The sequence below is a fragment of the Equus asinus genome, chromosome 21 (genome assembly GCF_041296235.1).
Source record: "Equus asinus isolate D_3611 breed Donkey chromosome 21, EquAss-T2T_v2, whole genome shotgun sequence".
Lineage (NCBI taxonomy): Eukaryota > Metazoa > Chordata > Mammalia > Perissodactyla > Equidae > Equus > Equus asinus.
The window spans coordinates 28,621,142-28,648,182 of record NC_091810.1 but is presented as its reverse complement, the minus strand read 5'-3'; the positions used below and the strand labels follow the sequence as shown (position 1 = coordinate 28,648,182).

The 27,041-nt window shown below is 43.3% G+C and overlaps 1 protein-coding gene across 3 annotated transcripts in view; it reads right to left on the bottom strand.

Moving 5' to 3' along the window:
* Positions 1–27,041, bottom strand: part of PDZRN3 (PDZ domain containing ring finger 3) — a 227,928-nt gene that overhangs the window by 96,297 nt on the left and 104,590 nt on the right. The window contains exon 1 of one of the 3 annotated variants that reach the window (XM_070492238.1): positions 3,716–3,947. The exons of the other annotated variants lie outside the window; for them this stretch is intronic. The gene's annotated coding sequence lies outside the window, so the exon portion shown is untranslated. Of the gene's footprint in view, positions 1–3,715; positions 3,948–27,041 lie in introns of those variants that run through there. 3 annotated transcript variants of the gene reach the window in all.

The window sequence follows — 27,041 nt, the reverse complement described above, 5'->3', positions numbered from 1 at the left end:
TCATAGAGATGTTTCCTAAGTGACAGTTTCAAGTTTTGAAATTCAAGGCACTTTCTCACAAAAAACTTTGTTTTACTGAATTTCAGTAGCATTTAATTCTGTGTCATATTATTAGAAGGTCACGTTCTTCTCTAAGAAGAAGATAACGATTACTTACCACTGGAAAAATATCACCCATACCTTAAGTACTTAAATAACAAAATGGAGCAGAGGAACCTGCATTGTAATTTTATACATTCACTCTGTGCAACTCCCAGGGGAAGGCTGCCTTCTCTGTTTTCGGAGAGCCAGACTAATCCCTCCATTATAACATACAAGATGGAGACGTCACAATTACTGATCCCAGCTCGTTACTGCTGAGAGCGTCTGGGCCACTTCCAAGTTCTCCTCTCTTACGACACCCAAGCTTTCTTCTCTGGCTGAAAAGAAAACTATCTTTTTTGCAAATTCAGAACAAATGTGCCCCCATTAAACAGCCAAAACATTCACAATCTTGAATTTCTGCAAGTAGCTAAAAATGGCCCTTGTTTAAGCTGAATAATTTCTGTATAGGTATTTGAGGCAAGTGCAGAAACTTTCTGGAACCTATCTGACCTTTCCAGCGACCTCTCACTCACTGCCAGAAGCAGGGCCTTCTACGGCTCACTACTTAAAAGTGTTCGCTTTTGAGGCCACAACACAGCAAGGCCTCCCAGAAACACCGCCTAATGAGAACCCCAGAAACCCTTTTCTTACCTCACAGCAGCACGCAGACAAAAACACATCACACGGCTACTGTAGACTGATTCCCCCCAATCTGAGATAAGCTCTTTTCAGTAAGGTCATGATGGGGGCATTAGGCTTTTATATTTCATGGGGGCAAATGGAAGGCAGGAAATGTGGTTTGATTTTTAGATTAATTATCAACACATCTGCCAGCAAAGGTCCTCTAGCAACTGGATGAAATCCTCCTTTGAAGGAAACGAACTATAACCTAAATTTTTCTCTTAAATCTTTTTGGGGTAAAAAAGCTGAGCCTTTAGTCAGGAATTAACTCACGAGAATGAGGTGTAGGAGACACAGATACCATTAAAGGAAAAGAGGGACATGAGGAACAAAACTTATCTTTTCCCCAAATAGCTCTATCACTCTTTCCCACCTTCTCCCATGCTGCTCTCCTTGTCACTCTTCAAGCCCCAGCCACAACACCTGCTTTCAGTTTTTTCAAGAAGCCAAGCTCTTTCTGGCCTCAGGGCCTTTGCACATGCTGTGCTTATAACAACACTCTTCCCCACTCTTCCCTTGGCTGCCACCTTCTCATTGTTTGGGTCTTGGTTTAAATGACCCATTATCCAAGAGGCTGCCTGCCTGCTATCTCTAAAAGTCTGTCACCTTCCTTGGTCTTTCTTTGCCCTGGGCTCCTTCTTCTTTCTTACCTTAGTAGAAATTATATTCAGTGGAGGGGGTGTGGGTGTCTTCCTGACTGTCTTTCTCTTTTTAACCTGTAGGCCTGGCTTCATGCACTCATAAGGGCCCCATGCTTGGGGTTTAATGCTCTGTGGTCACTGTCTCGAAATTCTTCATAATTTTACCTTGGAATTTGCATTCTGTAAGTGAAACCCGATGGAACAATGGAGCATGTGCTGGGGGCTTGGAGACTCAGCTCACACTAGTCCCCTGGGCTCTCCTGGCCTTCTTCTCCCTGCCTCTGCTAATGACCTCCATCCTTGGTGGGGACTGGGAACAGGAGGGCTGGAGTCAGTTGTGTGTGTCTGTGGCATCTTGGGGTGGGGTATGGCGGTGGCTGTCCCCTCCCTGGGCTGGCCATTCCACAGTGTGTTCGGTGGACTGAGCACATCCTGGCATATTGGATTGCCCATTGGCTGTGGATCAGGGCTGTGGGCCCGTGAAATGGGGAGATGCCTGGCTTGACTTCCCTCCCCTGGTTGACACACAGGGCACTGGGCAGGCGACTGGCAGGAGGGGGCCCTGGCAGTGGTGGCTGTGTGTCTGCCCTGTTGTGGAGTAGGGCCCCTCAAAGCCTGTGAGGGTCTGCCCTTGGACTTGTCCTGTGAGTAGCTCCATGCCTGTGGGAGCAGGACATTAAACAGCAAATGAAAACACCAGGACAGGTAGACAGAGGGACCACAGAAGACGAGAAAAAGCTTGAGATTTTAGGGCCTTTCACGACACTTTTTTCCTGCTTTTTCAAACAACGGGGCCCCACATTTTCAGTCTGCACTGGCCCCTGCGAATCATGAGGCTGATCCTGTTGGCCACTGTATCCCCAGCATCCAGCACAGAGCAGACACTCAGCTTCTGTTCAATAAAACCCTCTGCCCCACGGTGTCAGACGCTGTTCCAGAGTGTGAGATAAGGGCTTTCTTGAAGCTGCACCACAGAAGACTAAGTACAATATCTGAGGCTGTCCTAGCTGGACTCATGGGCAGTTTCCAATATTCCTGAGGTGCCCGCAGCAGTGATGGTTCGGAATGTTTCCCATGTATCTAAACCCACAGATGTGGTTACAAAGTAAGAATACGGTTTCATGAGCAGCTTGTGGCATCAGCCACGTTACTCATGATCACATCTCTTCATATGCGAACCTATGAATTGACTAAAAATCCTTGGAGGAAAGGATTTTAGTTTGCACTATCCTCCCTGCAGAACCTTAAAGACATTACTTTTTCCAAACAACTAATTTCATCTTCACGCCCCAGCACACCTGCAGCCCTGGAGGGACACACCTCACCCCTGTGAGGACCAGTAAGCAGCAGTCTGCCTCCCTTTCCAGGGCTTACAGGGAGAGCCCCTTACAGAACGCTCTGCACGGCTGAAATAACAATGGCCCTCCCATCTCAGGGACCAAGGGTCATTGCTGCACATGGAAGCCCAGGGCCCCTCCAGCCCACCCAGGGGAGAGAAAACCCGGGGCCTTGTTAGGATTGCTTATGTAAAACCAGCACATCCTAAAGGTTTTCAGATCCATGCTCCACTCAGCTGACAAAGACTCTTGGCCTCTCTCATCCTTCACTGCAAGATCGGTTCCTCCCCCTTTCGGCATGAGCACCTGTACCCTCCAGAGTGGCAGATGGGGGGCAACATCTCTTGGCCACATGTGTACCAAAGGCTCTTTTCTTCATCAGCTCTGTAGCTATAAATTCAAATGTGAGCCAAGTCAGCAAAATTTAGGGGTACAGCGTTTACTTTACTGCTGAATCAGCATGAAATTCCACTTAAGGGAGAACAGGCTGATGTTAAAGTTCATTCAGACCAAAACCACCTTTCTAGCAAAGGCCTGTTTCTTGGGCAGGCACACCACCGCAGAAGCCATGCCTGCCTTCCCCAACAAGGAACGCGGGCAGTGGCCACAGGTCTCTGCACCCACAAACCTCAAAGGAATTCAAGTGACCCAGCCCAGTCAGCTGCCAAAGAAAACAGCGTCCAAGGACTCCCTGGCCAGAGGTAAGTGCAGCTACAAGAGTCCTTACAGGCACCTCCCTCTCCTGCCCCTCTCAGGCTGAAGCGACAGTCTCAGGAGCCACTAAAATCCTGCCAGGCAAGCTCTTCAAGTTCAGGGTCAGTTCAGCAAGCTCCAGGAAAGCTGGGGAGGCGGCTGCGATTCCCAACAGCGCTGTTTGCTCAAGCTCCCATGTGACGACCCTCTGGCCTCCCGGCAGGCAGCCTGCATAAGCCTGGCACCACGCGGGCTCCTGCTCACGTTACACAAACTCACCCTTTCAATCAGTGAAATCTTCTCCGGGGTGCTTAGGAGGAATTCCGGCAGCCCATGTCATTCCTACTTCAGGGACGGCACTAAGATTAGCCTATAAATGACTCAATGGTTCACCAGGGGCCCGTTTCACAGTCTCCCCACGGAACAAGCAGCGAGGAGGGGAATCTTGATGTCTGAATGCTTTTCGCCCCTCTCCTGGGTTCTGAGCTGGCTCTGCCTGCCATAAACTTGCTTCTTGGAGCCCATGTGCAAGGACGCAAATTTATACTGCTGGTTGGGCTTTGCACAGTTGCTCAAACACGGATTTTTAAACTTCGAGGGTGAGGTCATGACAGAAGGCTGTTAATTCAGGTGGAGTCCCAGTTATTGGGAAGAACAAAACCTCATCTGAAAAGTTCTTGATTAGACCAGAGATCCAGTGTTCCAAGAGTCTCTCAAGATGCTCCACGGTTTTAGCAACAGATGAATCTGGGGACCCCTGCCTCCACTATAAGCCTCTCCAGACCCTCTCCCCACAAAAGAAAAACACACAAACCACTGCAAAGGGCAATCTCAGAGATTCTGAGACCTGGCAGTGAAGAAACCTTCAACCAGTGTTTCTCACGCTTTCTCATCCTAGAATCCCCTTTCCCGGCCCTATGTGGCCCCTATGGCTATTTCAAAGGATCTCTGAAACTTCTTAATTGGTTTCCAACACTAAGCAACCAAAACATTTCAAAGAAAAGTCCAGTTTTCTGTCTTCTCTTGCAAAAATGCAGAAGTGCAGGCAGCCGCAGGCTCGCATCTCCTGGTGGCTGGAGCTGGCGGCGCTGAGCAGCGGCTGATGTCTGAGGCCAGGCTGTGTGCCTGTGTTCCTTACAGGGCCCCGCCTCCCTCGCCCTTGTCCTTTGCTTCCATGGCCTAGGAAGCACTTGCCTTTATGACCCTTGTCCTGAACGTGCTCTGGAAAACATGTGATTTGCCAACTGTCCAAAGCACTAGCGAAGGGTACTCACTGGGTTTATGTGTGTAGGGCTGTTCTTAGCCATCTGGGACCGCAGAGGGGTGTGAGAAAGCTGCCCTTCACAGGAGCTTACAGCAAGGTGAAAGATGAGGCGTCTTTAACAACAAGCGGTTCCCTTTCTTTTGTTACTTAAACCTTGGGAAATCCTTCTCATGCAAAATTTTACACAGAATAAAATCTGAAGAGGGTAGGGGAGGGTATGTCCTGGGTCCCTATCTCCTTGGCTCTCCCTTGCTACTCAGTACCTTCTCCATGGTCCCAGAGAGACCTCTCCTGGAGCTTCAGGCTCCCTATCCAGCCCAGGTTGGACCTCAAGGGCCTGCGTGATGCCTGAGGTCTCTCCATACCACTTACGTCCTACCTATCCTTCTGAGATAGGAAGAACATGGAAATGGGAGGGCAGGTGTGACATGGGAGAATTCCCTAGTTCCTGATGGAAGAAAATAATGGAAAGAGAGACAATAACAATACTCATGACCTCGTGTACATGGAGCATGTGACCCTGAAACCGAAACATGGAAGCGCAAACATCATCTCAGCAGCATCTCCAAAGCTGGTGGAGTGGGACTCATGACTGGAGCATGACTCCACTCAAAAACAGCACTCTCATAGACGAGGAGGACGTGTGTGTGTCTTACGTTTGTATACACAGACACATACACACACATACACAAAATGAGCACTTGGGGAACCCAGATGGACTGCAGGCTCAAATACCTGGTGTCTCTGTAATGTGCATCTCCTTCTGCCTGCCCCATATCCCCTCTCTTGGTAATAGCTCCTCATTTTCCCTTGGGTAACCATCCCTCCTTCTTCTCTCAATATGGTCCAGCTGAACTTGACTCTGTCACCAGTTCCAGTGACGAGCATGTGCCTCAGGCCCGGCCAATCAGATTGTTACAAACCTCTGGCATCAGTGATTCGTTGGGGAATGGCACATGTCGTAAACTGGGGCAATGAAAGGCTGCCCTAAGTTTTTCACTAGAATTATCAAGAAAAGAACTTGCTTTACCCTGGGGTCTCTGGGCTGACAGGATCAATCCTGGAGATCCTAGCGACCATTTTTACCACCTTGTAGGAAGAAATGGCCCAAAATGAAGCCAACAGTTAGGCACAACGAAGAGATGGAAACAGACCCATGCTGGATGACAAGATCTGAATAGCTAGATCTAGCTGAGCCTAAAGCTAGATATGCTTGTATTTTTCCATTGCTTGAGCCAATGAATTGCCATTTGTTCTTTGTTTTGTTTTGTTTACTGCTGAGGCCAATTTGGGCTGGGGTTCTGACACAAGCATTCCAAAGAATCCTGACCAATATAGTCTTTCTCCACTGACCATCACCGTACTTTAAGTTTGTCAAATACCTTAAATTCATAGTAAGGCTTTCTTACTATAAAACCAAAAGATCAAATCAGAGAATTATAAAGTAAAAGGCTATTTTCATTATGTCTGTATTAGTAAAGATCTTTAATATTACTCACTAAAAAACTAATTTTGACCATATGTCCAAATCCACTATTCCCTAATACAGCTCACTTTCCTTGCTTAACTATGAAGCTCAGAGCAGGAAAGCCCTGACACATTTACATACAGGGAAGAAATCGGAATAAAATCCATGTCTGCCTCACATAAGGTCATTTGCTCTCATCCAAAACACCAATAAAGGAACTCAAATACCTCATATAACACTTATCGAGTGAAATATTTATAACCTCTGAAATAGCACTTGCAAAAAAAGTTTCATGGTAACTGCTTATGAATTGTTTTTATTGAAATGGACTATTTAAGAGCTGTTGGTTTTGGACATGATTCTCTAGCTTCTTTAAGAAGCTTCATTTTAAAGTACTTTTTGCCTGTCTGTGATCTTTTTCTTCTGTGTTATTTTAAGGATACTTACGTAACCTTATTGATTTATTCAATGCCAAAAAGACAACATCTAAAGACTATAACGTACACATATATTTTAATCAAGAATATGATTTCTGTTCCTTAACATGCCACAATATACAAGATACAGCTTACTCTTCAAAAACCAAATAGGCAAAAACCCAGCATTACAAAACAAATAAATCAAAGAAAATCAACCACTTTACAAAGAGAATTACTTAAGAACGCCTTTCAATAGCAACATTCACTCAGCAAGTGGTTTGCCTTTTATATAATTTTTAATTACACAATACACGAATATATTTTGCTTGTAAAAAAAATTAAAACATGCCTGATATAGCTAAAATTCCTCTGATCACCTCCCCTTTAAAGAGGAAACCACTGTCAGCTGTCTGGGTGTGCCCTCCCGATCTTTTTACTTACAGACCTATATCGCTTGGTATGGATGTCTTTTTCCATAAATGCTGGCAAACATTATGTAGTATTTTGTGACTTCCTTTTTTCTCTCAATAGTCGATCTCAGAGATCTTTCCTTGTTAGTTGCACATATCTTTGTCTTATTTTTAATTCCATACTTTATTTAACCATTCTGCTACTGATGGGCAATTGGGATGTCTCTGTTTGTTTCCTTTGTACAAACAAGGCTGTAATGGACATCCACACACAAGCGAGGACTTCTCTTGGGCTGACTTACTTTTTCAGGCAGAGAGCTGTTATGTAAAACAAGGTGGACTGTGAGGATATTGGCAACCAACCAAAATAAAGCTCCAAAGAAAGACCGCCACGAACCAAAGTTGTTTTTCTCTCCATTTCTTAAGGATCAGATCACTTTCTCTGATTTTCAAGAATTGTTCTAGCTTCAAGAAAAGCTATCCAATTAAGACAGAAACCATAGCTGGTACTCAAAAGCAATGTTTTAATTGATTAAATACCCTGCTCTCCCCCCTCCCAAGAATTTCAGCATTATATATATGCTGTTAGTTGATGTGTTAATTATAAGGATTGTTGATTCATCAAAGTACAGTCCTCAAGACTTTTACTAAGTCATAGTCAAGATAAGTATTGGAAAAAACAAAACTGTGCCATATAGATGAACATTTTAAAAGTGGAATGTATAAGGGGCCGGCCTGGTGGCGCAGAGGTTAAGTGTGCACATTCCACTTTGGCGGCCTAGGGCTCTCCGGTTTGGATCCCGGGTGCGGACATGGCACTGCTTGGCAAGCCATGCTATGGCAGGTGTCCCACGTATAAAGTAGAGGAAGATGGGCACAGACGTTAGCTCAGGGCCAGTCTTCCTCAGCAAAAAGAGGAGGATTGGCGGCAGATGTTAGTTCAGGGCTAATCTCTCTCAAAATAAATAAAGTGGAATGTATGATATATACAGAGTAATGCACACACACACAGTGTATGTGGTACAAAGAATAAATTAAATACCCATGTACCCACCATTCAACTTAAGAGCCTTCTCCAAACTGTTGATGCCTCTTCAAAGTTCCAGCCCAGTTAAACCATTCTACTTCTTCCCAGGGGTAAATTTTATTCTAATTGTTCTATTTATCTATCCTTGGTTTTGTTATCATCATTTTATTGTGGAAATCTTCAAGCAAACATATAAAGTAGAAGATGGGCAGAATGTTAGCTCAGGGCCAGCCTTCCTCAACAAAATGAGGAGGTTTGGCAGCAGTTAGCTCAGGGCTAATCTTCCTCAAAAAAAAAAAAAAAAAGTAGAGAGAATAACTTAATGAACTCCCATGTACCCAACACAATATGAACGATTATCAACCTTTTTGCTACTCTTGTTTCATCTACCCCGCCCTCCCCATTCTTTTTATTTCCTGGGGTCTTTTAAAGCAAATCCCAGAGACCACGTTACTTCATACACAAATACTTCATAATGTAGCTCTAAGTCAAGAGGACTTAAAAAAAAAAAACACTACCATGCCATTATGACACCCAACACAATTAACAGTAATTCCTTAATTTCATCTGACATCATCCATATTCAAATTTCCTCAATGCACAAAGATGTCTTTTTACAGTTAGTAAGAGAGTTCGTTTAAAAAGTTAAATTAGGATACAAACCACAAACCCCACATTATTTAAAAAAAAATTTTACTTCAAAAGTCATTAAATGACCAATCTTTCCCTCACATTAGCATGCCATGGTGAGGTTTTACTATATACTCAATAACTCAGCAAGCATTACCAAGTACAGACAAGGAAGGTAACCAATGACACAGTGTCTCCCCCCTGGCCCACCATATTGCCACAGCACACAGCAGAACCATTACCGTGTGGGCCAAGCAACGGGGAGGGTTTTAAGATTCACAAGTGTATTGATGCGTTTAACAAATAAACTAAATTATATGGTGACTACAGTGTTACAATGTGACTAATAGACACTCTGGGCCTTATTTTCCAAGCTTAAAAATAATTGGGTAGACACCACAGAGTATTTGGGTCTGGAGCTTGTTTATTTTGCTTTCTTTAAGGAAGCATATGATTAACTTAAACGCAGCCATTCAGAAACATTTGTTTCCCTGTGCTGTTTGCTCTTTATGCTCAGAAAGAAAAAAAGAAGTACTTTTGGAAAGCAGTAACACACATGCATTTGACAAGAAAACTGTTAGGTACAATGGCGAAATTGTTTCTGTGGGGTTTGGGTCCTGCTTTTATCGGTGTATTTATCAGTAGGGAGGAAATACGTGAAAATTATCTTGAAGCTGAATGATCAGATTTTCAGTGCATTCAGCTACTTTTCTATAGCAAATGCCTCATTATCACTGCTGACATTATAGGTGCATCCAGATTTAAGAAAACTCAAAATCGAAAAGGCTCAAGAGTTGAAGGGTGATTATTCAAGTTGTAAAACATATTTCTTATTATGGAAAATTTCAAACATATATAATAGTAGAGCGATAGTGTAATGAAACCCCATGTACCCATCACCCAGCTTAAACAGTTATTGACTCATTGTTAATCCTGTTTCAACTACATCATAACTAGTCTTACAATGCTGACAACACATGGGAGCTGATTTGCCTCCATGAGTATCTTTGGGGCATAAGGAAGGAGAGAAAGCATAGCACCTCTTAAGACCAGCTCAGCGCTGGGCCCATAATGGGCACCGACATTTGTCGAATGCATCAGGAGCCCCTTAGAACCCCGCCTCCTTCCCAGAGCAAGAAGTGATGTAGGTGTGATATGTCGATTTTGAAGAGAGACAAGAAAGGGTAGTAGGGTCTGGGAAGATGCTGAGTTAGAGAGGACAGTCTCTGAGCTTGCCGGGCTCCAACTCCTTCCTCTCCTCCAGGGAGAGACTTGTTCCTTCTGAAGTTCTCTCAGAAAAGGTAAGGCCAGGGATCCATGTTATTTAACTCTGTCCTATATAAAAACACAAAAAACACCTTTTCTCCCCTCATTTTCCAGATGTGGCAAATCAATGTGAATTTACCTGAAAATACCTCCTAGACTTGTCCCCCTGTCTCCATCCTCCTGACACCACTCTTTCCTTCTTTAGGCCCCATCAATGGGTGACTCCATTTGTGCCCTGATTAACTTGAGGAGATCCTTGCCTTTGCTGCTGGGGTAAGTATAACTCTCAGGGGTTAGTCTTGTAAGGGCAGCTGGTGGTACAGTGTACCAAAATTATTGCTGGCAGCTAGGTATTAAAAGAGGAGATAAGAGTTTAAACACTGCTTTCACTCAAAATTTTCAAAAGAAACAAACCCGGGGCCGGCCCCACAGCCGAGTGGTTAAAGTTCTGTGCACCCCACCTTGGCAGCCTGGGGTTTGTGGGTTTGGATTCTGGGTGTGGACCTACTCCACTCATCAGTCATGCTGTGGAGGCATGCTACATACAAAGTGGAGGACGACTGGCATGGATGTTAGCTCAGGGCAAATCTTCCTTACCAAAAAAAAAAAAAAAAAACCAACTAGATATTTGAAAAATGTAAAGTAAACATTTGAGTACTTTTCCCTAATTGCTACATCAAAAACAATGAATGATTTGCTATTAACTATAACCTATCTTTTCATACCAGCAGTAGAAAGGCAGTGGAAATGTTCTCAACGTAAGCTAACCTTTTACAACACAGACAGGCTAGGACCAGATGGTGGCTGTGTGACTCCTTGGTTAGACTTCCTGCTGTTTTCTGAGGTAAAAGCTGAGGTGGCACCATCCTAACTAACAGCACTGAAACCAAGCTCTCTTCCTGCGTGAGGAGGATGAACTGCAAACAGAAGTTTCCCAGTGGCCAGTGACACCACAAAAGGGACAAATGACCACACAGCTTGTTCTTATGCTCAACAAGAATTTGACTGAGTTTCCTGGACACCTTTCTACCCTCCAATAGCATGCTTCCTGCCTTACATCCTTAAACACACACAGGTCTTGGGTATGGTTCCAGGCACAGCAACAGAGCTGTGGACAAGACCGACGTGGTCCTGATGCCATCCAGTTTGCCTTTAAAACCTCAACAGTGTGATTAGGGAACCCTCACGACCAAGGCATAAGCCTGCACAGCCCCAGCTGCCCCCGGTGATGCTGGTAATGCACACAGCTACAGGCCGTCGCTGTCACACCTGGAGTCTGAGCCACGTGCCACCATGGTCCCAGGTTCTCAGTCCTGCCCTGCAGTCACAGCCTTGCTGGTGAGTCCTCACACCAACTCATCACCTAACACCGTCTAGAAGCATCTATCACTATCGATGTAAAGCTCTCGGGTGGGCGCTCTAGACCTGAATGACCACAAGTACTGGATTTTCTGGAACTATCCTGATTCCAATGACTCCACAGATGGTCAAAAAAAAAAAAGCCACTGATATGTCAACATTGTGGCATCCAAGTGACATCCTCCCAAATGCCCAATGCCTGGGAGCAGGGAGGATGAAGGGCAAAGAGACCTTCTGTTATATTACAAAAAGTAGCTGGGGACCCGGGGAGACTCCCTGGCTCACATCCAGGTTTGCTGCTCACCAGCTGCATCTTCTTGGACGAATTACAGAACCTCCCGCTGCCACAATTTCCTTGCCTATAAAATAAAGACAAGGGCAGTAGCTCCCTCTACGGTGTTGTGATAATTAAATGACTTAATACCTGTTTAGTGCCTCGATGGAGCAGGCACGGAAGGCCCAATGGGTATTAGCTAATATTACGTGGTGGTTGTTACTGTTATTGATTGTGGGAGATGTCTTTTATTGTTTGGAAAACCCCATGCCCATAGGAATGGGGGTTACAAAGAATATCAGGGGAAGCCCTTGCATTTTTTCTTTTAAAGTCTGTTATTAAGATTGAACTTGAACGTGGCCTTTTAAACTTCTTTCTGATAACCCCCACCCTTTCTGATTTCCACGTTGAGGTGTGCCACGTTTCACTCTGGGTACTGAGGATCTCCGAGCTGAAGACGAGGACTGCCGACTGTTAATCACCATGGCTCCAGTCTATATCAGCGTTGTTGCCAGAGTAATCCTCCTAAAACACAGCCTTAACATGCTCTTCCCCCACCCAACAATGGTTTCTGTTGTAGACTGGATTAAGGGCAACCTCCTCATCCTTTCATTTCAGCATCTCACTAACCCAGCCTAGCCCACCTGCTAGCTCCCACCTCCACCCAAGCTGGGCCATCCCCTTAGACCACCTACACATATATTCGAGGCCATTTCTACCTTTGTCCACCACAGCCACACCTTCCAAAGGAGCCTCTTCTCTTTCTGTCTAAATCTGTCTATCTTAAGACTTTGCTTTCTTCGTGAAGCCTATCCGATCCCCTGCAGCCCTTGTGAATCTCTCCATCGACTCTTGTGCTCATTTTGAGGCTATGCCATTTCTTTTCTTCTTGTTTAGTTTGCTTGGGTTTTGCCTCCTCTATGCAAGTCTGGTCTCCCAAGACAGACTCTCAATTTCTCAGGAGCAAGCATGATGTCATGCGTTCCCTTTGTACTCCACCTTCTCTTCTCTTTCCCTACCAAAGTCCAGTTAGGTGATTCAGAAGTCTCGTCATCTTTGGAACAGGTTATCATTAGAAACTTTTGCTGAAACTTTGCTATGATTTCATGAACTGGATTAAAGTTGCAAAAGCCAGACACAAACCACAGCTGCCTTGATTTGCTGTAGGGCTCTTAACCATAGAACCAATCTCTCCACTTGACGTCCATCTCTGACCAAGATTGTGCCAACTCCCCTCCAGAGCTCTCTTTCCAAGTCCTTTCTACCTTCAACTGGGAAGTAGATTCCAGAGATGATGCCCTCTACACAGGGTCCCAGCTACTCTTAGTAAACATCTTCTTGTTTGTTCCTAGGTTCTATGGAATCTGCCTCCCAAACAGAGCACAGTCATCCTATCTCCCACTTTCCTGCCACTTGCCTATACAGGCCGCCATCACCGCTCACCTTGATGACTGTGGAAGACCCTAAGTATTCCCTCTACCTTCAGTCTCTCCCACATCTAATCTAGCAACGATTCATTCAACAAATATCTACTGTGTGCCTACTATGTAACAAGCATAAAAAACAACGTTGGAAAGAAAGGAGGATACAACCCTCGGCTCTCGGGGTATCAAAGGGAAGCCTTGTTAAATCTGACCCTCTGGCTCCACATTTGGTGAGAACAAGGTGGGGTGACACTGTCATCTAAATTCTAAAACAAGCCGTCAGAAAATGAAGCTCCGTGAACAGACTCCAGCTTTCAGACTGAATGAGACCCTTTCTTAGAGCTATGTTATTAAGCAAAGACAAAAACACAACAGCAGACAATATGAGAGACTATCAAGTGTTACTATGCACGCATCTTGATTTACTTGGCTCATCAAGCACAGAAGCAAGTGTAAAACCTTTTGTCTAAGGTAATTATTATGTTTTCAGTCAAAATTATAACTTGGTTGCAGCCCAAATGATAGGTTTTTATAGAGAAGATTCCACTTCCATAATGGTGTTCTTTAGTGTCTAAATAAATGGCTTCCCAAAAGAGGGGAACTGTCAGATGGATCTGAGAAGGGAAAGGAAGATCGTTAATTTTCCATAAGTTTAGACCACCAACAAGTAAAATTATTTTCTTCAATATTCATTATAGATTCAATATTCATCTTTAGAAATGTTATTTTATGAAAGAAGTTCCCCTATCACCACATACACATAAGTCAGGCTGCTTGATTAGAGTTCCTATTTTGTGGTATGTTATCTTCTGAAATTGGCATCATGAAACCAGGCAACCGGAAGAAATGACAACTTTCAATGTACAGCCATAGAGAAGGCAGCTCAGTCAAGGATGTAAAGTGGTCAGATGGAAGGCAAATCCCTCAGGGATCCAGGTATTTCTAAAGATCAGCTGTGAGGCATCCTATGGAAAATCCTGGAATGTGGTACATTGTGACTACAGCCCGGCTCTTCAGAGCAAAGGAATGATCGAGACGTATGGTGTCAGGGCGCCACCTTCTGGCAGAGCTATGCCAATGTCTTACACACAACGCTTCTTTCTAGAGGGCAGTCACTTTGATCCCGCTTAAATAGTAAGAAAAATGAAATTCTTCCTATGCACAAAAGGGCCAGACTCAAAAACACAGTTGTGGTTTTGCACTACTGGGCTGGGTATACGGGTATACAGATTCTATCGGTCAGAGAACATTATACCATGGCTAGTTGTTATCTTGTTTTACATCAGGCAATTTTATCTTGATCTCAGCTTTAAAACTTTAACCTTCTATTATAAACATGCAATATCATCACAAAGAATTTTGGTAACTCAATCTTTTTAAAAGAAACCAAACAAGTTTTAGATACCTGTGTTTCCTTTATAGGCAAAATCTAGACTTATTATAATGGTTCCTTCAAAATTTTTTCTACTAGGTGCTACTTTTACAAGCAAATGTGTAAGTGGCCCATTATTTACCTAGAAGATTCTACTGAGGTCATAAATCCGATGTGAGTTCCATTTAAGCGACAGGTGAGTTAAACATCTGGGAATGCATAACCAAGTTCTAACATTACTCAAGGATAATTCTTTATTTTTAAACCTCAAGGAAGTATGATTTCATATTTAAATACCAGGCTGCAAAAAAGGGCTATGTCTTCATTTTAAATCAATTCTTTATCCATAATGCTGTACTCCAAAGACCATTCCCACTGCTGTCTACTCAGCTTCAGCTAACAAATGATGAAAAATCCTTGCTTTGCTTAGTTTGGTATTTTGGTTAGAGAGGACATCATCTAATGCTTTTCCCCATGCTCTTTGCAAGGTCTTAAATGACAGAATACAAGTACATTTCCAAAAACATAACACAGCATTTATTACGTCTGAACTCAACTGTCTCAGCGCAACCATGAATGTCTCTCAAGAAACTTAGTAAAAGCTTTGAACTTCTTTGGGGCAGAAAGGCATCACAGAGCGAAGGAAGAAACTTACAATTAAAGCTTTCATGCAAAATTTACACATGGATCAAGTTCTGCTGACACATAGGCAAAAAGGCAGGGGGAAGGGAGCAAACTTGGACAGATGAGTTTTTGTATTATGAGGACGGCTTCCACATCTGAGACGTAACTCAGTGAAACAGAAATCCCAGCCATGTTATTCCTTTTCCGAAGAGAACAGAGAAGTGAATACAGTGACCCAAAGTCTCATCGCACATGTCAGATGTTCATATATTCAGACTTCTGCCTTCTTTATTAAATGGAAATTAATATTACACGAGTGGCTCTGTATGTGTGTCTGCCTTTTGTGGGTACATTCTTCTTTTCCCCAGATGACCACCCAATGCACCTTGTTCATTAAAACAGTTCTATGGTTAAACACACAGGAATATATAAGTTAGTTAGTGTTGTGTAACAAATGAATTCATATAAAATTTACATGTAATTTAATTAGCTGATAACAGGTCATTAATTGAGGGGCTAAAGAAAGGAAACATATTCTTTCGGATATATAAAGGCTCCATTCAGGAAGAATAGCTTTGTTTTCACTCAGGCGTTCTCAGCTAGGAGAACCACCTGTGCAAATATGGGGCTCAAGTCAGATGACAAGCAGGGTTTTTACGGTACCAGGAAGATTTTCATCTCCATGACAACTTTCCTGGTTCCAAACAGAGAGCGTTCTTTTTCTGGAGTCAACATCTCAGCCACTCTAGTGGACTCAGTTCGGGCCTGGCGTACATCTGAACACTCTTTCTTGGGCAGCCACTATTCATGGGCGCTTATTCTGCCAAGTCATTATTGGTTGGTGATTACAGAGCTGACGTATTTCATAATGACACCATCTCCCAGCACTTCATTTCGAAGGAATGAAGTAATGCTCTGACTCAACAACTCGCTGAAACTACAAACCACTTTTCCCATCTCCAAAGTATAGTACTTATTATTAAGCAGGCCTACACCCACATACGTCTTCAGATTTTATGTATAAAGATAACCATTTAGTACTACTTACATGCGTGCATATAATTTAATTTATCAGATATTAATTAACACAATTGATTGATATGTGGAGAAATACACAAAAAGGCTTTCTGGGAAATTCTCTCAAAATAAGTATGGGGAAAAACAAAACAAAGCTATTCTTCTATGAATGTGTTTGCGATATGCAGAGTTTTTGCAGCAACTCTAACAAGTGCTCTTGGCTCTTTGCAAATCATATTCTATCAGGTTTTTGATTTACAGCCAAATCCCATTCCTATTCTAAGATAGCTCCGCACCCTAGGGAGGTAGTTCGGAATTGAAGGGTATGAGATGACGGAACGGAAGGCAGAGATTTTGCTCTTTTAATTAAGAACTAAGCTATACTTCCATACACGGATGGCATTTTATGGAACCAGTGTCCCACGAATAATCATTTTGGACACTTTTGATATGAACCGTCCCCCTGACAAAACTCTTTTAATAAGCCCAAGTCCCTTTAAGTTATAGACTTTGATTCAGATTCAAGGCATAAAATTTGGCTCAGAATTAAAAGCCGTAGAATTTAATTCATGCAATTTCTTCACTTTATCAGGCTTGCTGTTGCTGGTCTTAATAGAACTGGACCACAATGCACTGGCTAGAAATAACAGCACACAAAAAACTCCCAAACATTACAGAACATCAGTTCATCAAAGCAGAGAAAACATTTCACTGGACAAGCCTGTAGACCTATCGACTTGAAAATCAGAATTTTCAAACTGTCCATCTTGTGAAAGGTATTCTACAAAATTTATCAAATCTTTGAAGCTTGAAACTTTATGTATTCTTTAATATATTATTTAATACAAATACTATTAAATAAATTATTTACTTAAATACTATTAAATAATTTATTAAATAAAGGTTGTTTATTTGTATCTTTCAAATCTCAGGAAAAGGCAAGCCAAATGGAAATAAATGTTTGCAAAGATGAAAATACTGATATCTCTAATATAAATGATGCTTTTCTGCATCAGTAAGATAAAAGACGAACATACAAATCAAAACACAGGGAAGGCAAGAAGTCTTGCACCAAAGAGGAAATTCAATTGGCTAATGAATAAATGAAACAAGGTCCAACTTGATTGGATATAAAGCAAGCCCTAATTTAAATAACAAGGTACTATTTTTCACTTACCACCATAGCGAAGGTTAAAAATGACCCATTACTCATGAAGGGGCAGGGAAAAGAGCTGCTCAGATAGTACCTGTGGGAATCAGCAGGCCTCTCCTTTCTAGGGAGATATCATAATAATGGTACAAACACTCTAACTCTAGAAACTTTAAAGAAAAATGCCTAAATGGATAGAAAGATTTACACATAAGGATCTTCAATACAGCACTGTCTATGGTAAAAAGCTGTAGGGTAAAAAGTGGTTTAAAAAAAAAGACAATAATAACATACAAGGGAAGTTACAGTACAGCCACATGTGGAAAACTACACAGCCATTAAAAAGCCTGAGGCCAAAAACTATCTAACAACAAAGGATATTGTTTATCGTCTGCTGCTAAGTAAAAACGGGCTATGATACACTAGGAAAAAGATGATCTCTTTCAAAAACTGTGTGTGTGTGTATAAACATACATTTTCATTTTCATTTTCTCTCCACACTTATTCACACACACAAAGTACAAACAAGGCATACACTAAAAGAGTAATGGTTTTTTTATGCGTTGTCAGATGACACGTGACTTCTCACTCTGGGTTTTTCAGTGCTTTTAGAAATGAGATTGTATTACTTCAGTAACTTGGAGAAGTTACAGAGTTTCATAATGTCAGGTCTAATTAGAATCAGCTAAATGAGAAATCACTACCGGCAGCTGAACACCTGGCAAAGACAGGACGGATTTAAAGGAAGCTTTAACCAATCTTCTAAAACTGTACTTGGGACAGAGGGCTCAGTCATTAGCAACCGCAGGTTGGATTTTAACAAAAATTTGAAATTAACATGCAGCTACTGCCAGCCCCAATCTTCCTTCTTCACAGTAGGTGTGGCTATGGATTAGAAATTTACTTGGAAAAACCTCTCTTCCTCTACACGGGGGACCCCCAGCCGAGCTGCAGTCACTTCCAAACAACTTCTCCCACCACGCAGCCTTGAACGAGCAAGGCCCTGGACAGAGGAACTGCCAAGGAAGGCTTCCCACCCTTTTGTCATCAGAGCTTTGCGCATCAAATCAGTCTTGCATCATCTCTAGAATTCTGGGGACAGCAGTGGAGAAGGAAAGGAAAACCGTGGGAATGAAAGAAGAAAAGCCAACCAGCTGCCCCATGCAGAATTCTGTCTTCGTGGTGGCCAGTTTCACTTCTGAGCAACACAACAGGCTGATGGGGGTGCTTCCAACAGGGACCAGGTCTGCAGCCCCTTTTGTAGTATGAGGCCATCAATGACCCATGGGACCACTAGGGGGCGATCTAGGAGTGAAGCGTGTTCTACGCATAAGGAAGATCAGCTAAGCAGCCTATAATTTCCAACCTCTAGTTACTGGAGGGAACTGACTCTCAGGTAAGGTCTGTTTTAAATTTTATTATAAATATAAGCAGGGTCTTTCTTTTTAACTTCTCTGGAAATGTAAGCATAAAGGGCTTTCTGCTAGAGATGTAAGAAAGGGGAGAGTATGGTACACAAAATTGGTAAGTTGGAGAATAAATATTTTTTCTCTCCCCTCTCCACTTCCCTAGCCATAACCAAGACTTCCTCTTCCAAAAGACAAAATAAATAAATAAAACCTCTGGCAACAGACCCTCTAGTGTCCCTCTGAGGTTCTATTTATATATTACCACTGTGGTTAAACAGACCTAAAAACGCTCTGCAGCAGCAGTGACAATTTTCACCCACCCCAGGCCTCTCAGCATCTGTCATCTGCAAGCCTCACGTGGCAATTAGTTACTTACCACCCCGTGAGGGTTCTGGTATCAGTGTTTAACACTCATAAGCTGCAAATCCTTTGTGGAAGAAGGCGAGCTATAAATAATTTTTAAAACTCTGCTGTTTACATTTTTCATGGGTTTGACTTTTCCTTTCTTATTTTCCAAGAACCCCATAGGGAAGGGCCTTTGCCTTCATATTCCCGCTGGAAACCAGCCATCCCGGGGATAGGATGCTCAGAGGATAACGCACTCATGAGCACCCACCACCTGACAGCGCTGGTTAGGTTCCGCGGGTAGACCCAGGGGTCACAGATCCAAGTGGTGGTCTCTGCCCTCGGAAGGCAGAGGGACTGGCCCTCTACATTCTGTCTGTCCCTAATTTCTCCAACATGTATGAATGAGGATGATCATTTTATTCCCTGTCCCTCAGTTTCCTCATCTATAAAAAACCCAGGCGTTGAACTGGATGATGGCTAAAGTCCCTTCTGGACCTCTTTGTGCTGTGGCTCAAGGGGGCACTCCATCAGGATTTATTAACTTACTCATAAACGAGCCTTTGAGCCCTGTAAGGCAGAGTAGCTCCCCAGGAGAGTCACACCAAAATTTCCTTTTAAATTGGGATCCCCATCTGGCTCAGCTGAGGTTATGATACAACTAAAGGAAGTAGAGGACACTTATTTGGGCCAGCTTGGGAGACAGACAGAATCTTGTTCATTTCTCTTCTTAGTCCTTTGTTGAATTTCTATTGTTAAGAAACTTTCACTTTTGGAGGTGATGGATATGTTTATTACTTTGACTGGTAGACACATATGTCCCAACTCATCAAATTATGTAAACATGTGCAGTTTTGTATACCTCAATAAAGATGTTAAAAAAAAAAGTGGGATCTCAGGCTTTTAGCCCTCTAGAGGGAAAACAGCTTCTCCCCTAACCACCTAAGCAACTGCAAGCAGCAACTTTCAGCTCAACTGAAGAATCGATTCTTGCCAGAAGACGCCTGAGTAAATACCAAACAGACAACTTCCTGCCTTGAGTCCTGGCACCGCCAGCTCTTCTCTATGACGTCTCTGAAACCGCTGCAAATGTTCCACCTGGGGAAACCAGGGCCCTGGGCCTCCTGCCACCTTTCCTTGAAAGCAATAGGTGCAAATGTTTTGAAAACAACAGATTATCTTTAAAGAAGCAGCAGCAGCAACAACAGAAAGCCATTTGTTTCTTCTACCATGACTGACTCATTTGTTGTGTGTTGGGGGGGCGGGGGGGGGGGGAGAGGCCCTGAAACAAATGTTTCCTATCAGAGGCAAGTATTTTGATAATCAGGAAAACATCAAATAGATGTGCAACCAGCTTGGTACACTACTTAGCTCAAGGATTCACTAGGATCTCGACTGGATTCTTTCTGTCTCCTCGGTCCATCGTCCTGTTGATTAATCCATTGGCCAGAAACCAAGCACAACCATAATAAGTATAGTCAACGGGTACGTATGTAAAGTCAGTGCTCTTGCATACAACGTTTAAAGCCTGGTCTTGCCCAGCAACCAGCAATTCCATTCCTGGGTCTTTACTGGAGAAGAAATGCTGGCACGTAGCCACAAGGAAAACTGGGCCAGGAAGCTCAGAGCAGCATTGCTTGGAAAAGCAAAAAAAAACCTGCCAACAACCTAAATATCCAATAATAGGGGAATGGGTAAGGTGTGTGCTCTTTGCCGGTGAAGAGGCCTGAACCAGAGGGAAATTTAAAAGATGCCTAAGTAGAAAATACAGACGGAAAGGACATAGATGAATTCACAGTGGGGCTGGACCTCTGCAAGAGGGAGGAGTCTAGCTTGGGAGAGGGCGTCAGAGCCAAGGAAGGCTTTAGTTACATACGTACTTTCTACAATTCTAACATTAAAATATGAAGGAAACTGTATATTCAGGTATTTTGGATATATAAACAGAGGAAGGAAAAAAATACTGAAAGCTGGTGTGGCAAAATGTTCCCAGTGGCTTTGAGATGGCAGCAGTATGGGTGATTTAATTTCTCCTTTGTGCATCTCTTTTTCACCTGTCCCTTACCTCCAATAAGAAAACACATAAGCCAGCCGTTCTCCTTACGTGGCCTCCTGGACGCCTATCATTAGGGAGAATGAAGTCTACTGAAGGAGCTTCAAGCCAACACAAAAATAAAGGGCCAAAGCAGAGAGTAGGTACTATTCTCTCAGTCCTTGTCCAGGCTGGAAAAATGGTCCTCCTTTCCAAACCACCCCCCCAGCCCTGGGGTATCCCTGGACCCCCTTCCACAGCCAGGGGGCCCTCAGAGCTGGCTTTTAGTTGCGTGAATCTGGGTAGATTCCACACTTGGTCTTGCTTGTGCGTTTGGACAGTCTTTGTGGGGCAAGTTTCTCTCTCATCCTCCAACTGTTCCTAGAGGAAATGGCTTTGCTGCCACCTCTGGCCCTGAAACCCTGTCCCCAGGGTGGTGGGCCTGGGGCACATCAGGAAATGGAAGGAGAAAACAGCAGCGTTTCTCACGAAGTGGCGTCCACAGCACCAGCAGACAAAGCAGGGCATGCTGTAAAAAGCAGTTCTGCTGGCAAGCAGAAACCAAATCCACGTATTTGGACCGAGGCTCGGCAGCCGCATCTAAAACAGACATCTCATTGTGCTCAGTTTTAAAAGGAGCCCTTCCGAAGCGGGGGCCTTTCAGGCTGACAGTTAAATCACAACGGCCGGTATTTACACGAACGGCTTCCAACCGTCTGGGCGAATACATAATATTTCTATTTCACAGAAACCAGGGATGGTAACAAGACAGAAGCCGGCGAGACCAGAAAGTAAACCTCTGATTAGTATGAATGTGTTTAAGAACCAGAGCTTTTGTACTTGCAGGAGTTCACACGCTCCTTCTGTAAACAAGTTTCTTTTTTTTAAATTAAGTGACAAACGTAATAGATCAGAATACACCCTTACACACAAGTCTCGAGATGGCTTTACGCTCATTAAATCGAGAACGTTCCCGGGATCGTTCTTGGCCATTCGGGCATTAGCAGGGAAGCTGCGTGATTCTCAGCTTCTTATTAAAAGCTAGGAAAGCACAGCGCGGTCAGCCCAGAGCAGCCGTGAACCCTGCCAAACGCAGACAGGAAACACCTGGAACTCTGAGCGCCACTCGGACCGCACTTTACATTTCAAAACAGAAGATTCTGGATTGTTCATAAATATTTGTCTTGTTTCAATAAAACACTCTTCAACCAGTTTCATAAACCCTCGGTTCAGAAGGCTAAAACATACACGCTACTAGTCGTCCACATTCTTTTAACATTGCATATATTTATGTGGACAATATCCTGGAAACATAAAACCCAGAGAAAGGCACTTAATAGCGTCATAAGGGAATTTCAGCTTTTTGGGGGCAACTCTCTCCTCCCATAAATAATAACTGTTTTCTAAAAAAAAAAAGTTTTTTAAATACTGAATTGAAATATAAATTAAACCCAAGTTTCCCTAATTTGCCTGTTAGAGTAAATAAGACCCAGACAAACCCTTCTGGAGGCTTAGAAAAGCTTTAATATAATTGATTATTAAACCTCCAGCTATAGGCCTCATAGCCAGACATTCATACCAGAACATACCTTGACATGTCGAGCCTTTAAAATCTTTTAAAGCTGTTTTTAGACACTGAAATGAAAATTAGCTCAGGTCATGTTTAAAATTTGATTTTTAAGAGCTATTTTCTTCATATTTTTAGACCCTTCCAGATTTTCCACCATGTATGTGGATATGTATTGCTTTCATTGATTTTAATGACTACTTTAATACTCAGAAAAATGAAAATGTCATAGACACACACATTTAGCCATACAAAGAGGAGAGGAGAGAAAAGGAAAAAGAGGCGACTTGTTCAGAGCAGTTCAGAGATGCTGTGCAGCGACCCAGGAGACTCAGGAGTGCTGGAGAGCATCTCTGAGAATTCCCCCAGGGCGGGTTCCGGGGCAGGGGCTCTCCGGTGAGTTGGGGACCTGTCTGGGAGCAGAGCTAACACGAGAGGCACTGAGATGGGGCTCCAAGGAGATGCCAGCTGGAGCCTCAAACCCAGCCTTGCCTGCCAGGGCGCCCCGACTCTACCCCACCGACCTCGAGCTCTTCGAAGTCAAAAGGAAACTGGAGCGACCCAGGGTTACCAAGAGTTAAGTGGGAAAGTGGGTCATGAGAATATAAACTTCTAAGCACGGTCCAAAGACTGCAAAGTGAGCTGCTGTTCTTTTTTTTTTTTCTTTTAAAGCGTTTGTGATGAAAAATTCTTCAATTGACCATAAAATGCTTACTCTGGTCCAACTAAGAAATATCAGTGCACTGCCCCCCAGTTAATGAAGATTAGGCTTGGTGGTGATAAGAGATTTCATAGAAGCTCTTCAGAACCATAAAAGGCAGTAGTTAGAGGTAATGATAAACGAATTCTGAATACATGGGGCAGCAGACGCTCAGTCCCAGGTTAATGATTAACGTGCTGGACTCTGGCCAGTTAAGAAGTTGTTTAACCAGCGCCCTGGAGAAGCAAACCTGTTAGCATTCACATGTCCCGAGCGACAGCCACTGTTGTTTTCCTCCATCTACACAGAACTGAACTGCGAGAAAGTTTTCACCCTCCCTGCCTCAAAGCAGGACATTTAACACCCACATCCTGAACTAAGACCTAAGAAGGAAGCTCCCGCGACTTCTTCAGAATCCCTGGACCTTTACTGAAACAATTAACCAAAGAAATACTGGTCTCCCACCAAAAGGAAATCTTCTGACCCACCGTTGAGTGGTAACCGACAAAAGCTTAGTCTGTTGTTCTTGAATGAACTAATATTTATCGAGAATAGACACCCACAAAATTTAGGCTCCCTGAAGAGATTATTTTTAAGATAAAGGCGTAAAGAGAAGAATCCATTTGTTTCTAGATACAAACCTTCTGTGACCTTCTACTGGTATACTCACAGAGACGCCAACCCATATTTAAGGGTCAGGCTGCCTTGGTCAAATACAAGAGGACCATTTAGGGACATTTAATCTAATTTTAGGAACAATGCATTTGAAAAGGGTGATTTGTAATGCAAAGGAAAAATCACCTTTGGTTGGGATACAGGACAAAAAAGGATGCTCAGCAGTACTGGCGCTGTCTTCAGGTGAGGAATGCTGCTCTGATCATGTTGAAAGGCAGATTAGAAAGATGGAAGAGCTGGGTCTCTAGAGTAGGAGGTGTGGGGTCTGTTTGTCCTACTTGATTCAAGTTGGAATTGACGCATTTAAAGGTTTGGGATGACCCTAAACTACTCTTTCACTGGGGCAGGCCGGAGGCAAATAAGGAGTATCTGTACATGTGTGTAATAATGAAATATGGTTCTATCAGGCTTTTGGCTGAAACAGATATGACAAAAGGGGTAGGCTGGAGGACTGGTGTGGCAGGGTAGCAGGGGGGTGGCACTTGTAAGTTTACTTAGGTCTTTTTATCTGGGCAAATTCTCTGCTCTTGATTTGGGCTATGAGGGCCATGAATACACAAATATATTCCTACACTTGCAGTAAATATCTGACCTAAGAAATTTCAACCAACAAGTCTGGATCTTGCATATTTTACACATCATGTCAGGCACAGTTCTGAGTTCTGATCCTTCGACGCGCATTCCTGGTCGTTGGGTGCTGGTTGTATAACCCAGTTAACTGTCAGAATCCCAAGCAATGACACCTGGGCCGGTTGGGTTTCATCCTGGCAGAACCGCACGTACTCTTCAGCTCACGTTGTGGAGTTGTGGCCCGACGATAATAACTGGTATCAACCAAGGCTTGCCGTGGGCCAGGTATGAAGACAAGCATTTCACCTGCATTATTTCATTTAACTGTAGGCGAGATATTATCCTAACCCCATTCTACTGATGAGGAAATAAGCTCTGCCAGATTGCAAAGTGAGAAAGCACTGAGGCCGTATTTAAATCTAGTGTATGTGACCGCAAAGACAGTCCCCCTATTCTCGTTCCCAACATGAAAAACCAACCTCTGAAAGAAGAGTTAACCCTCACATGCTCATCACTGGTCTGACACGGAAGGCTCCAGAGATACAAAAGCCTAGGAGTTCTTTTCTGACCAGGCAAGCAGGTGTGTCTCCTTTTCCACCAAACGTCAGCCCTGCGTGAAGCCTGGAACCAAATGTGCTTCCCTCCCACCTCCAAAAAGTCCCCCTGAGGAAATGACCTCACCGACACGTTCTGTTTCAAATGTAACTCCACCCAAGACTTAAAAGATGGCTTTCCACACAAAAGCAGAGCCCAGGATATATCCAGATCACAGTCTACTTTGGAAAACAGCTCTCAGCCCCCAAAGAGGTGAACCCCCTATTTTTCCCCTTCCAAAAGAATAGCTCTGGACAATTGTATTGCATAGATTAGATCAAGACCAAGCTAAATTTATCTATAACTGTTAGACCCAGTTTCAAACAGATTTCAGTTAAATTGTAATTTTTTTAAAATAAGCAGGATGCATGGGTGAAAAGTTTCTTCAAAAGTATAAAATGAAAAAAACAAAAGCTTGTCCACACCCTAAACGGCAGTCCCAAAAGTTTAACCATTATTAACAATTTCTTGTGTATTCCTGCAGATAAAAGCATACACTGGTGTGGAGATATCCTTTCAGAGATGATGTCCACAAATACTTGCTGTCTCATTAATAAAGCTTGCAGACCTGTCCAACTGTACCCTTGCAGATCTCCCTCATTCTCGTCAATAGGGCAGCTCATTGGATAGATGCTGTCTATTTAACATTGAGCTTGTTTCTACCTGGGGAGGAAGGGATATCTCCTGATGGTGTTGGTTTTCCACCACATAACGTTACAAGTAGCATCCTTGCCTGTGTGTATGTGCGTGTACACATATCTTGGCAAACTCTTTTGTGACTATATCTACAGTGTAGATGCCTACTAATGGAATTTATGAGCCAGACAGAATGCATTTTAATTTTAACAGATATTGCCAAGAGCTGCACCAATTTAAACTCCCACCAACAGTTTATTAGGGTGCTATGTCAACACCCTCATCAATGCTGCATATTATCAGACTTTTACATCTTTGCCAACATCATCTCGTTTTACATTTTCTTAATTATGAATGAAGTTGAGCACCTTTTCATAGGTTTACTGCTGGTGTTCTTGGCTCACTTTTCTACTGGGTCGTTTGTCTTTTTCCTATTGACATTTAAGAGCAAATTAGGAAAGGAGGAAATCGGGGCTTCGTCTGCTCTTGCCAGTTTATTTTTTTATTAGATTTTTGCCACCATATGTAAGTTCTAAGTTTTGTATAGTCAAATTATCAGTCTTTTTCCTTATGGCTTCTAGGTGGACTGGGTGAAAAAACAGATTTAGGTTCAGATCTATAAATAGGTACCCGTGAAAAATGTAAAACCAACCCTGGCCAAAATGATCCTCGAGTTCTGACACTTAAAACAAACACTCCAGAAAGAGGTCTACACTTGTTACAGTACAAAGAGTTCTGGACCCCTGCCCAAACCTTCCAGAGCAGAACTCTGCAAATCCATTTATGGTCTGAATGTGCTGCGGGTTGTGCTCCTTTGCCTACAGACTTGTGCTCTGCAGATTACTTTCAGCTCAAAGCAAACAGCAGAAACACTGGAAATGCGGAGCTCAAGTTGCTGTACGGAGCCGTGACCGGAGCCGTGCTGGAGTTCTGGGGGATCTCCCATCCACCCTGGTTCCTCGAATCCAGCAGCGTGGAGGAAATACAGAGTACTGATTAACACTGAGCGGAGTGTCCATCGGCTGCCAGGAAGGGGTGCTGAGGCAGTGCCGATGTCTGAAGGGAGGGGCGTGTGTGTGTGTTGATCCTACCGCACATGGCTGTAAGTCGAAGAATAAAAGTGTGATGAAGTGGAAAGACTCGGACTTCAGTCCTGTACCTTCTATTCACTAGCTCTGTGACTTTGGGTAGCTTCATCTCTCTGACTCTCAATTTCCTTATCTGGTAAATGAAGATGATAATTCTGTTCTCTTTCAGGGTTATGGGAGTAGTAACAGGACCAGACATGTAGATCTCAGGCTAAATGTTTAGGCTATAGTAAGCACTTAATAAATGTTACTGGTTATTATTATGTAAAATAATTCACACGTGAC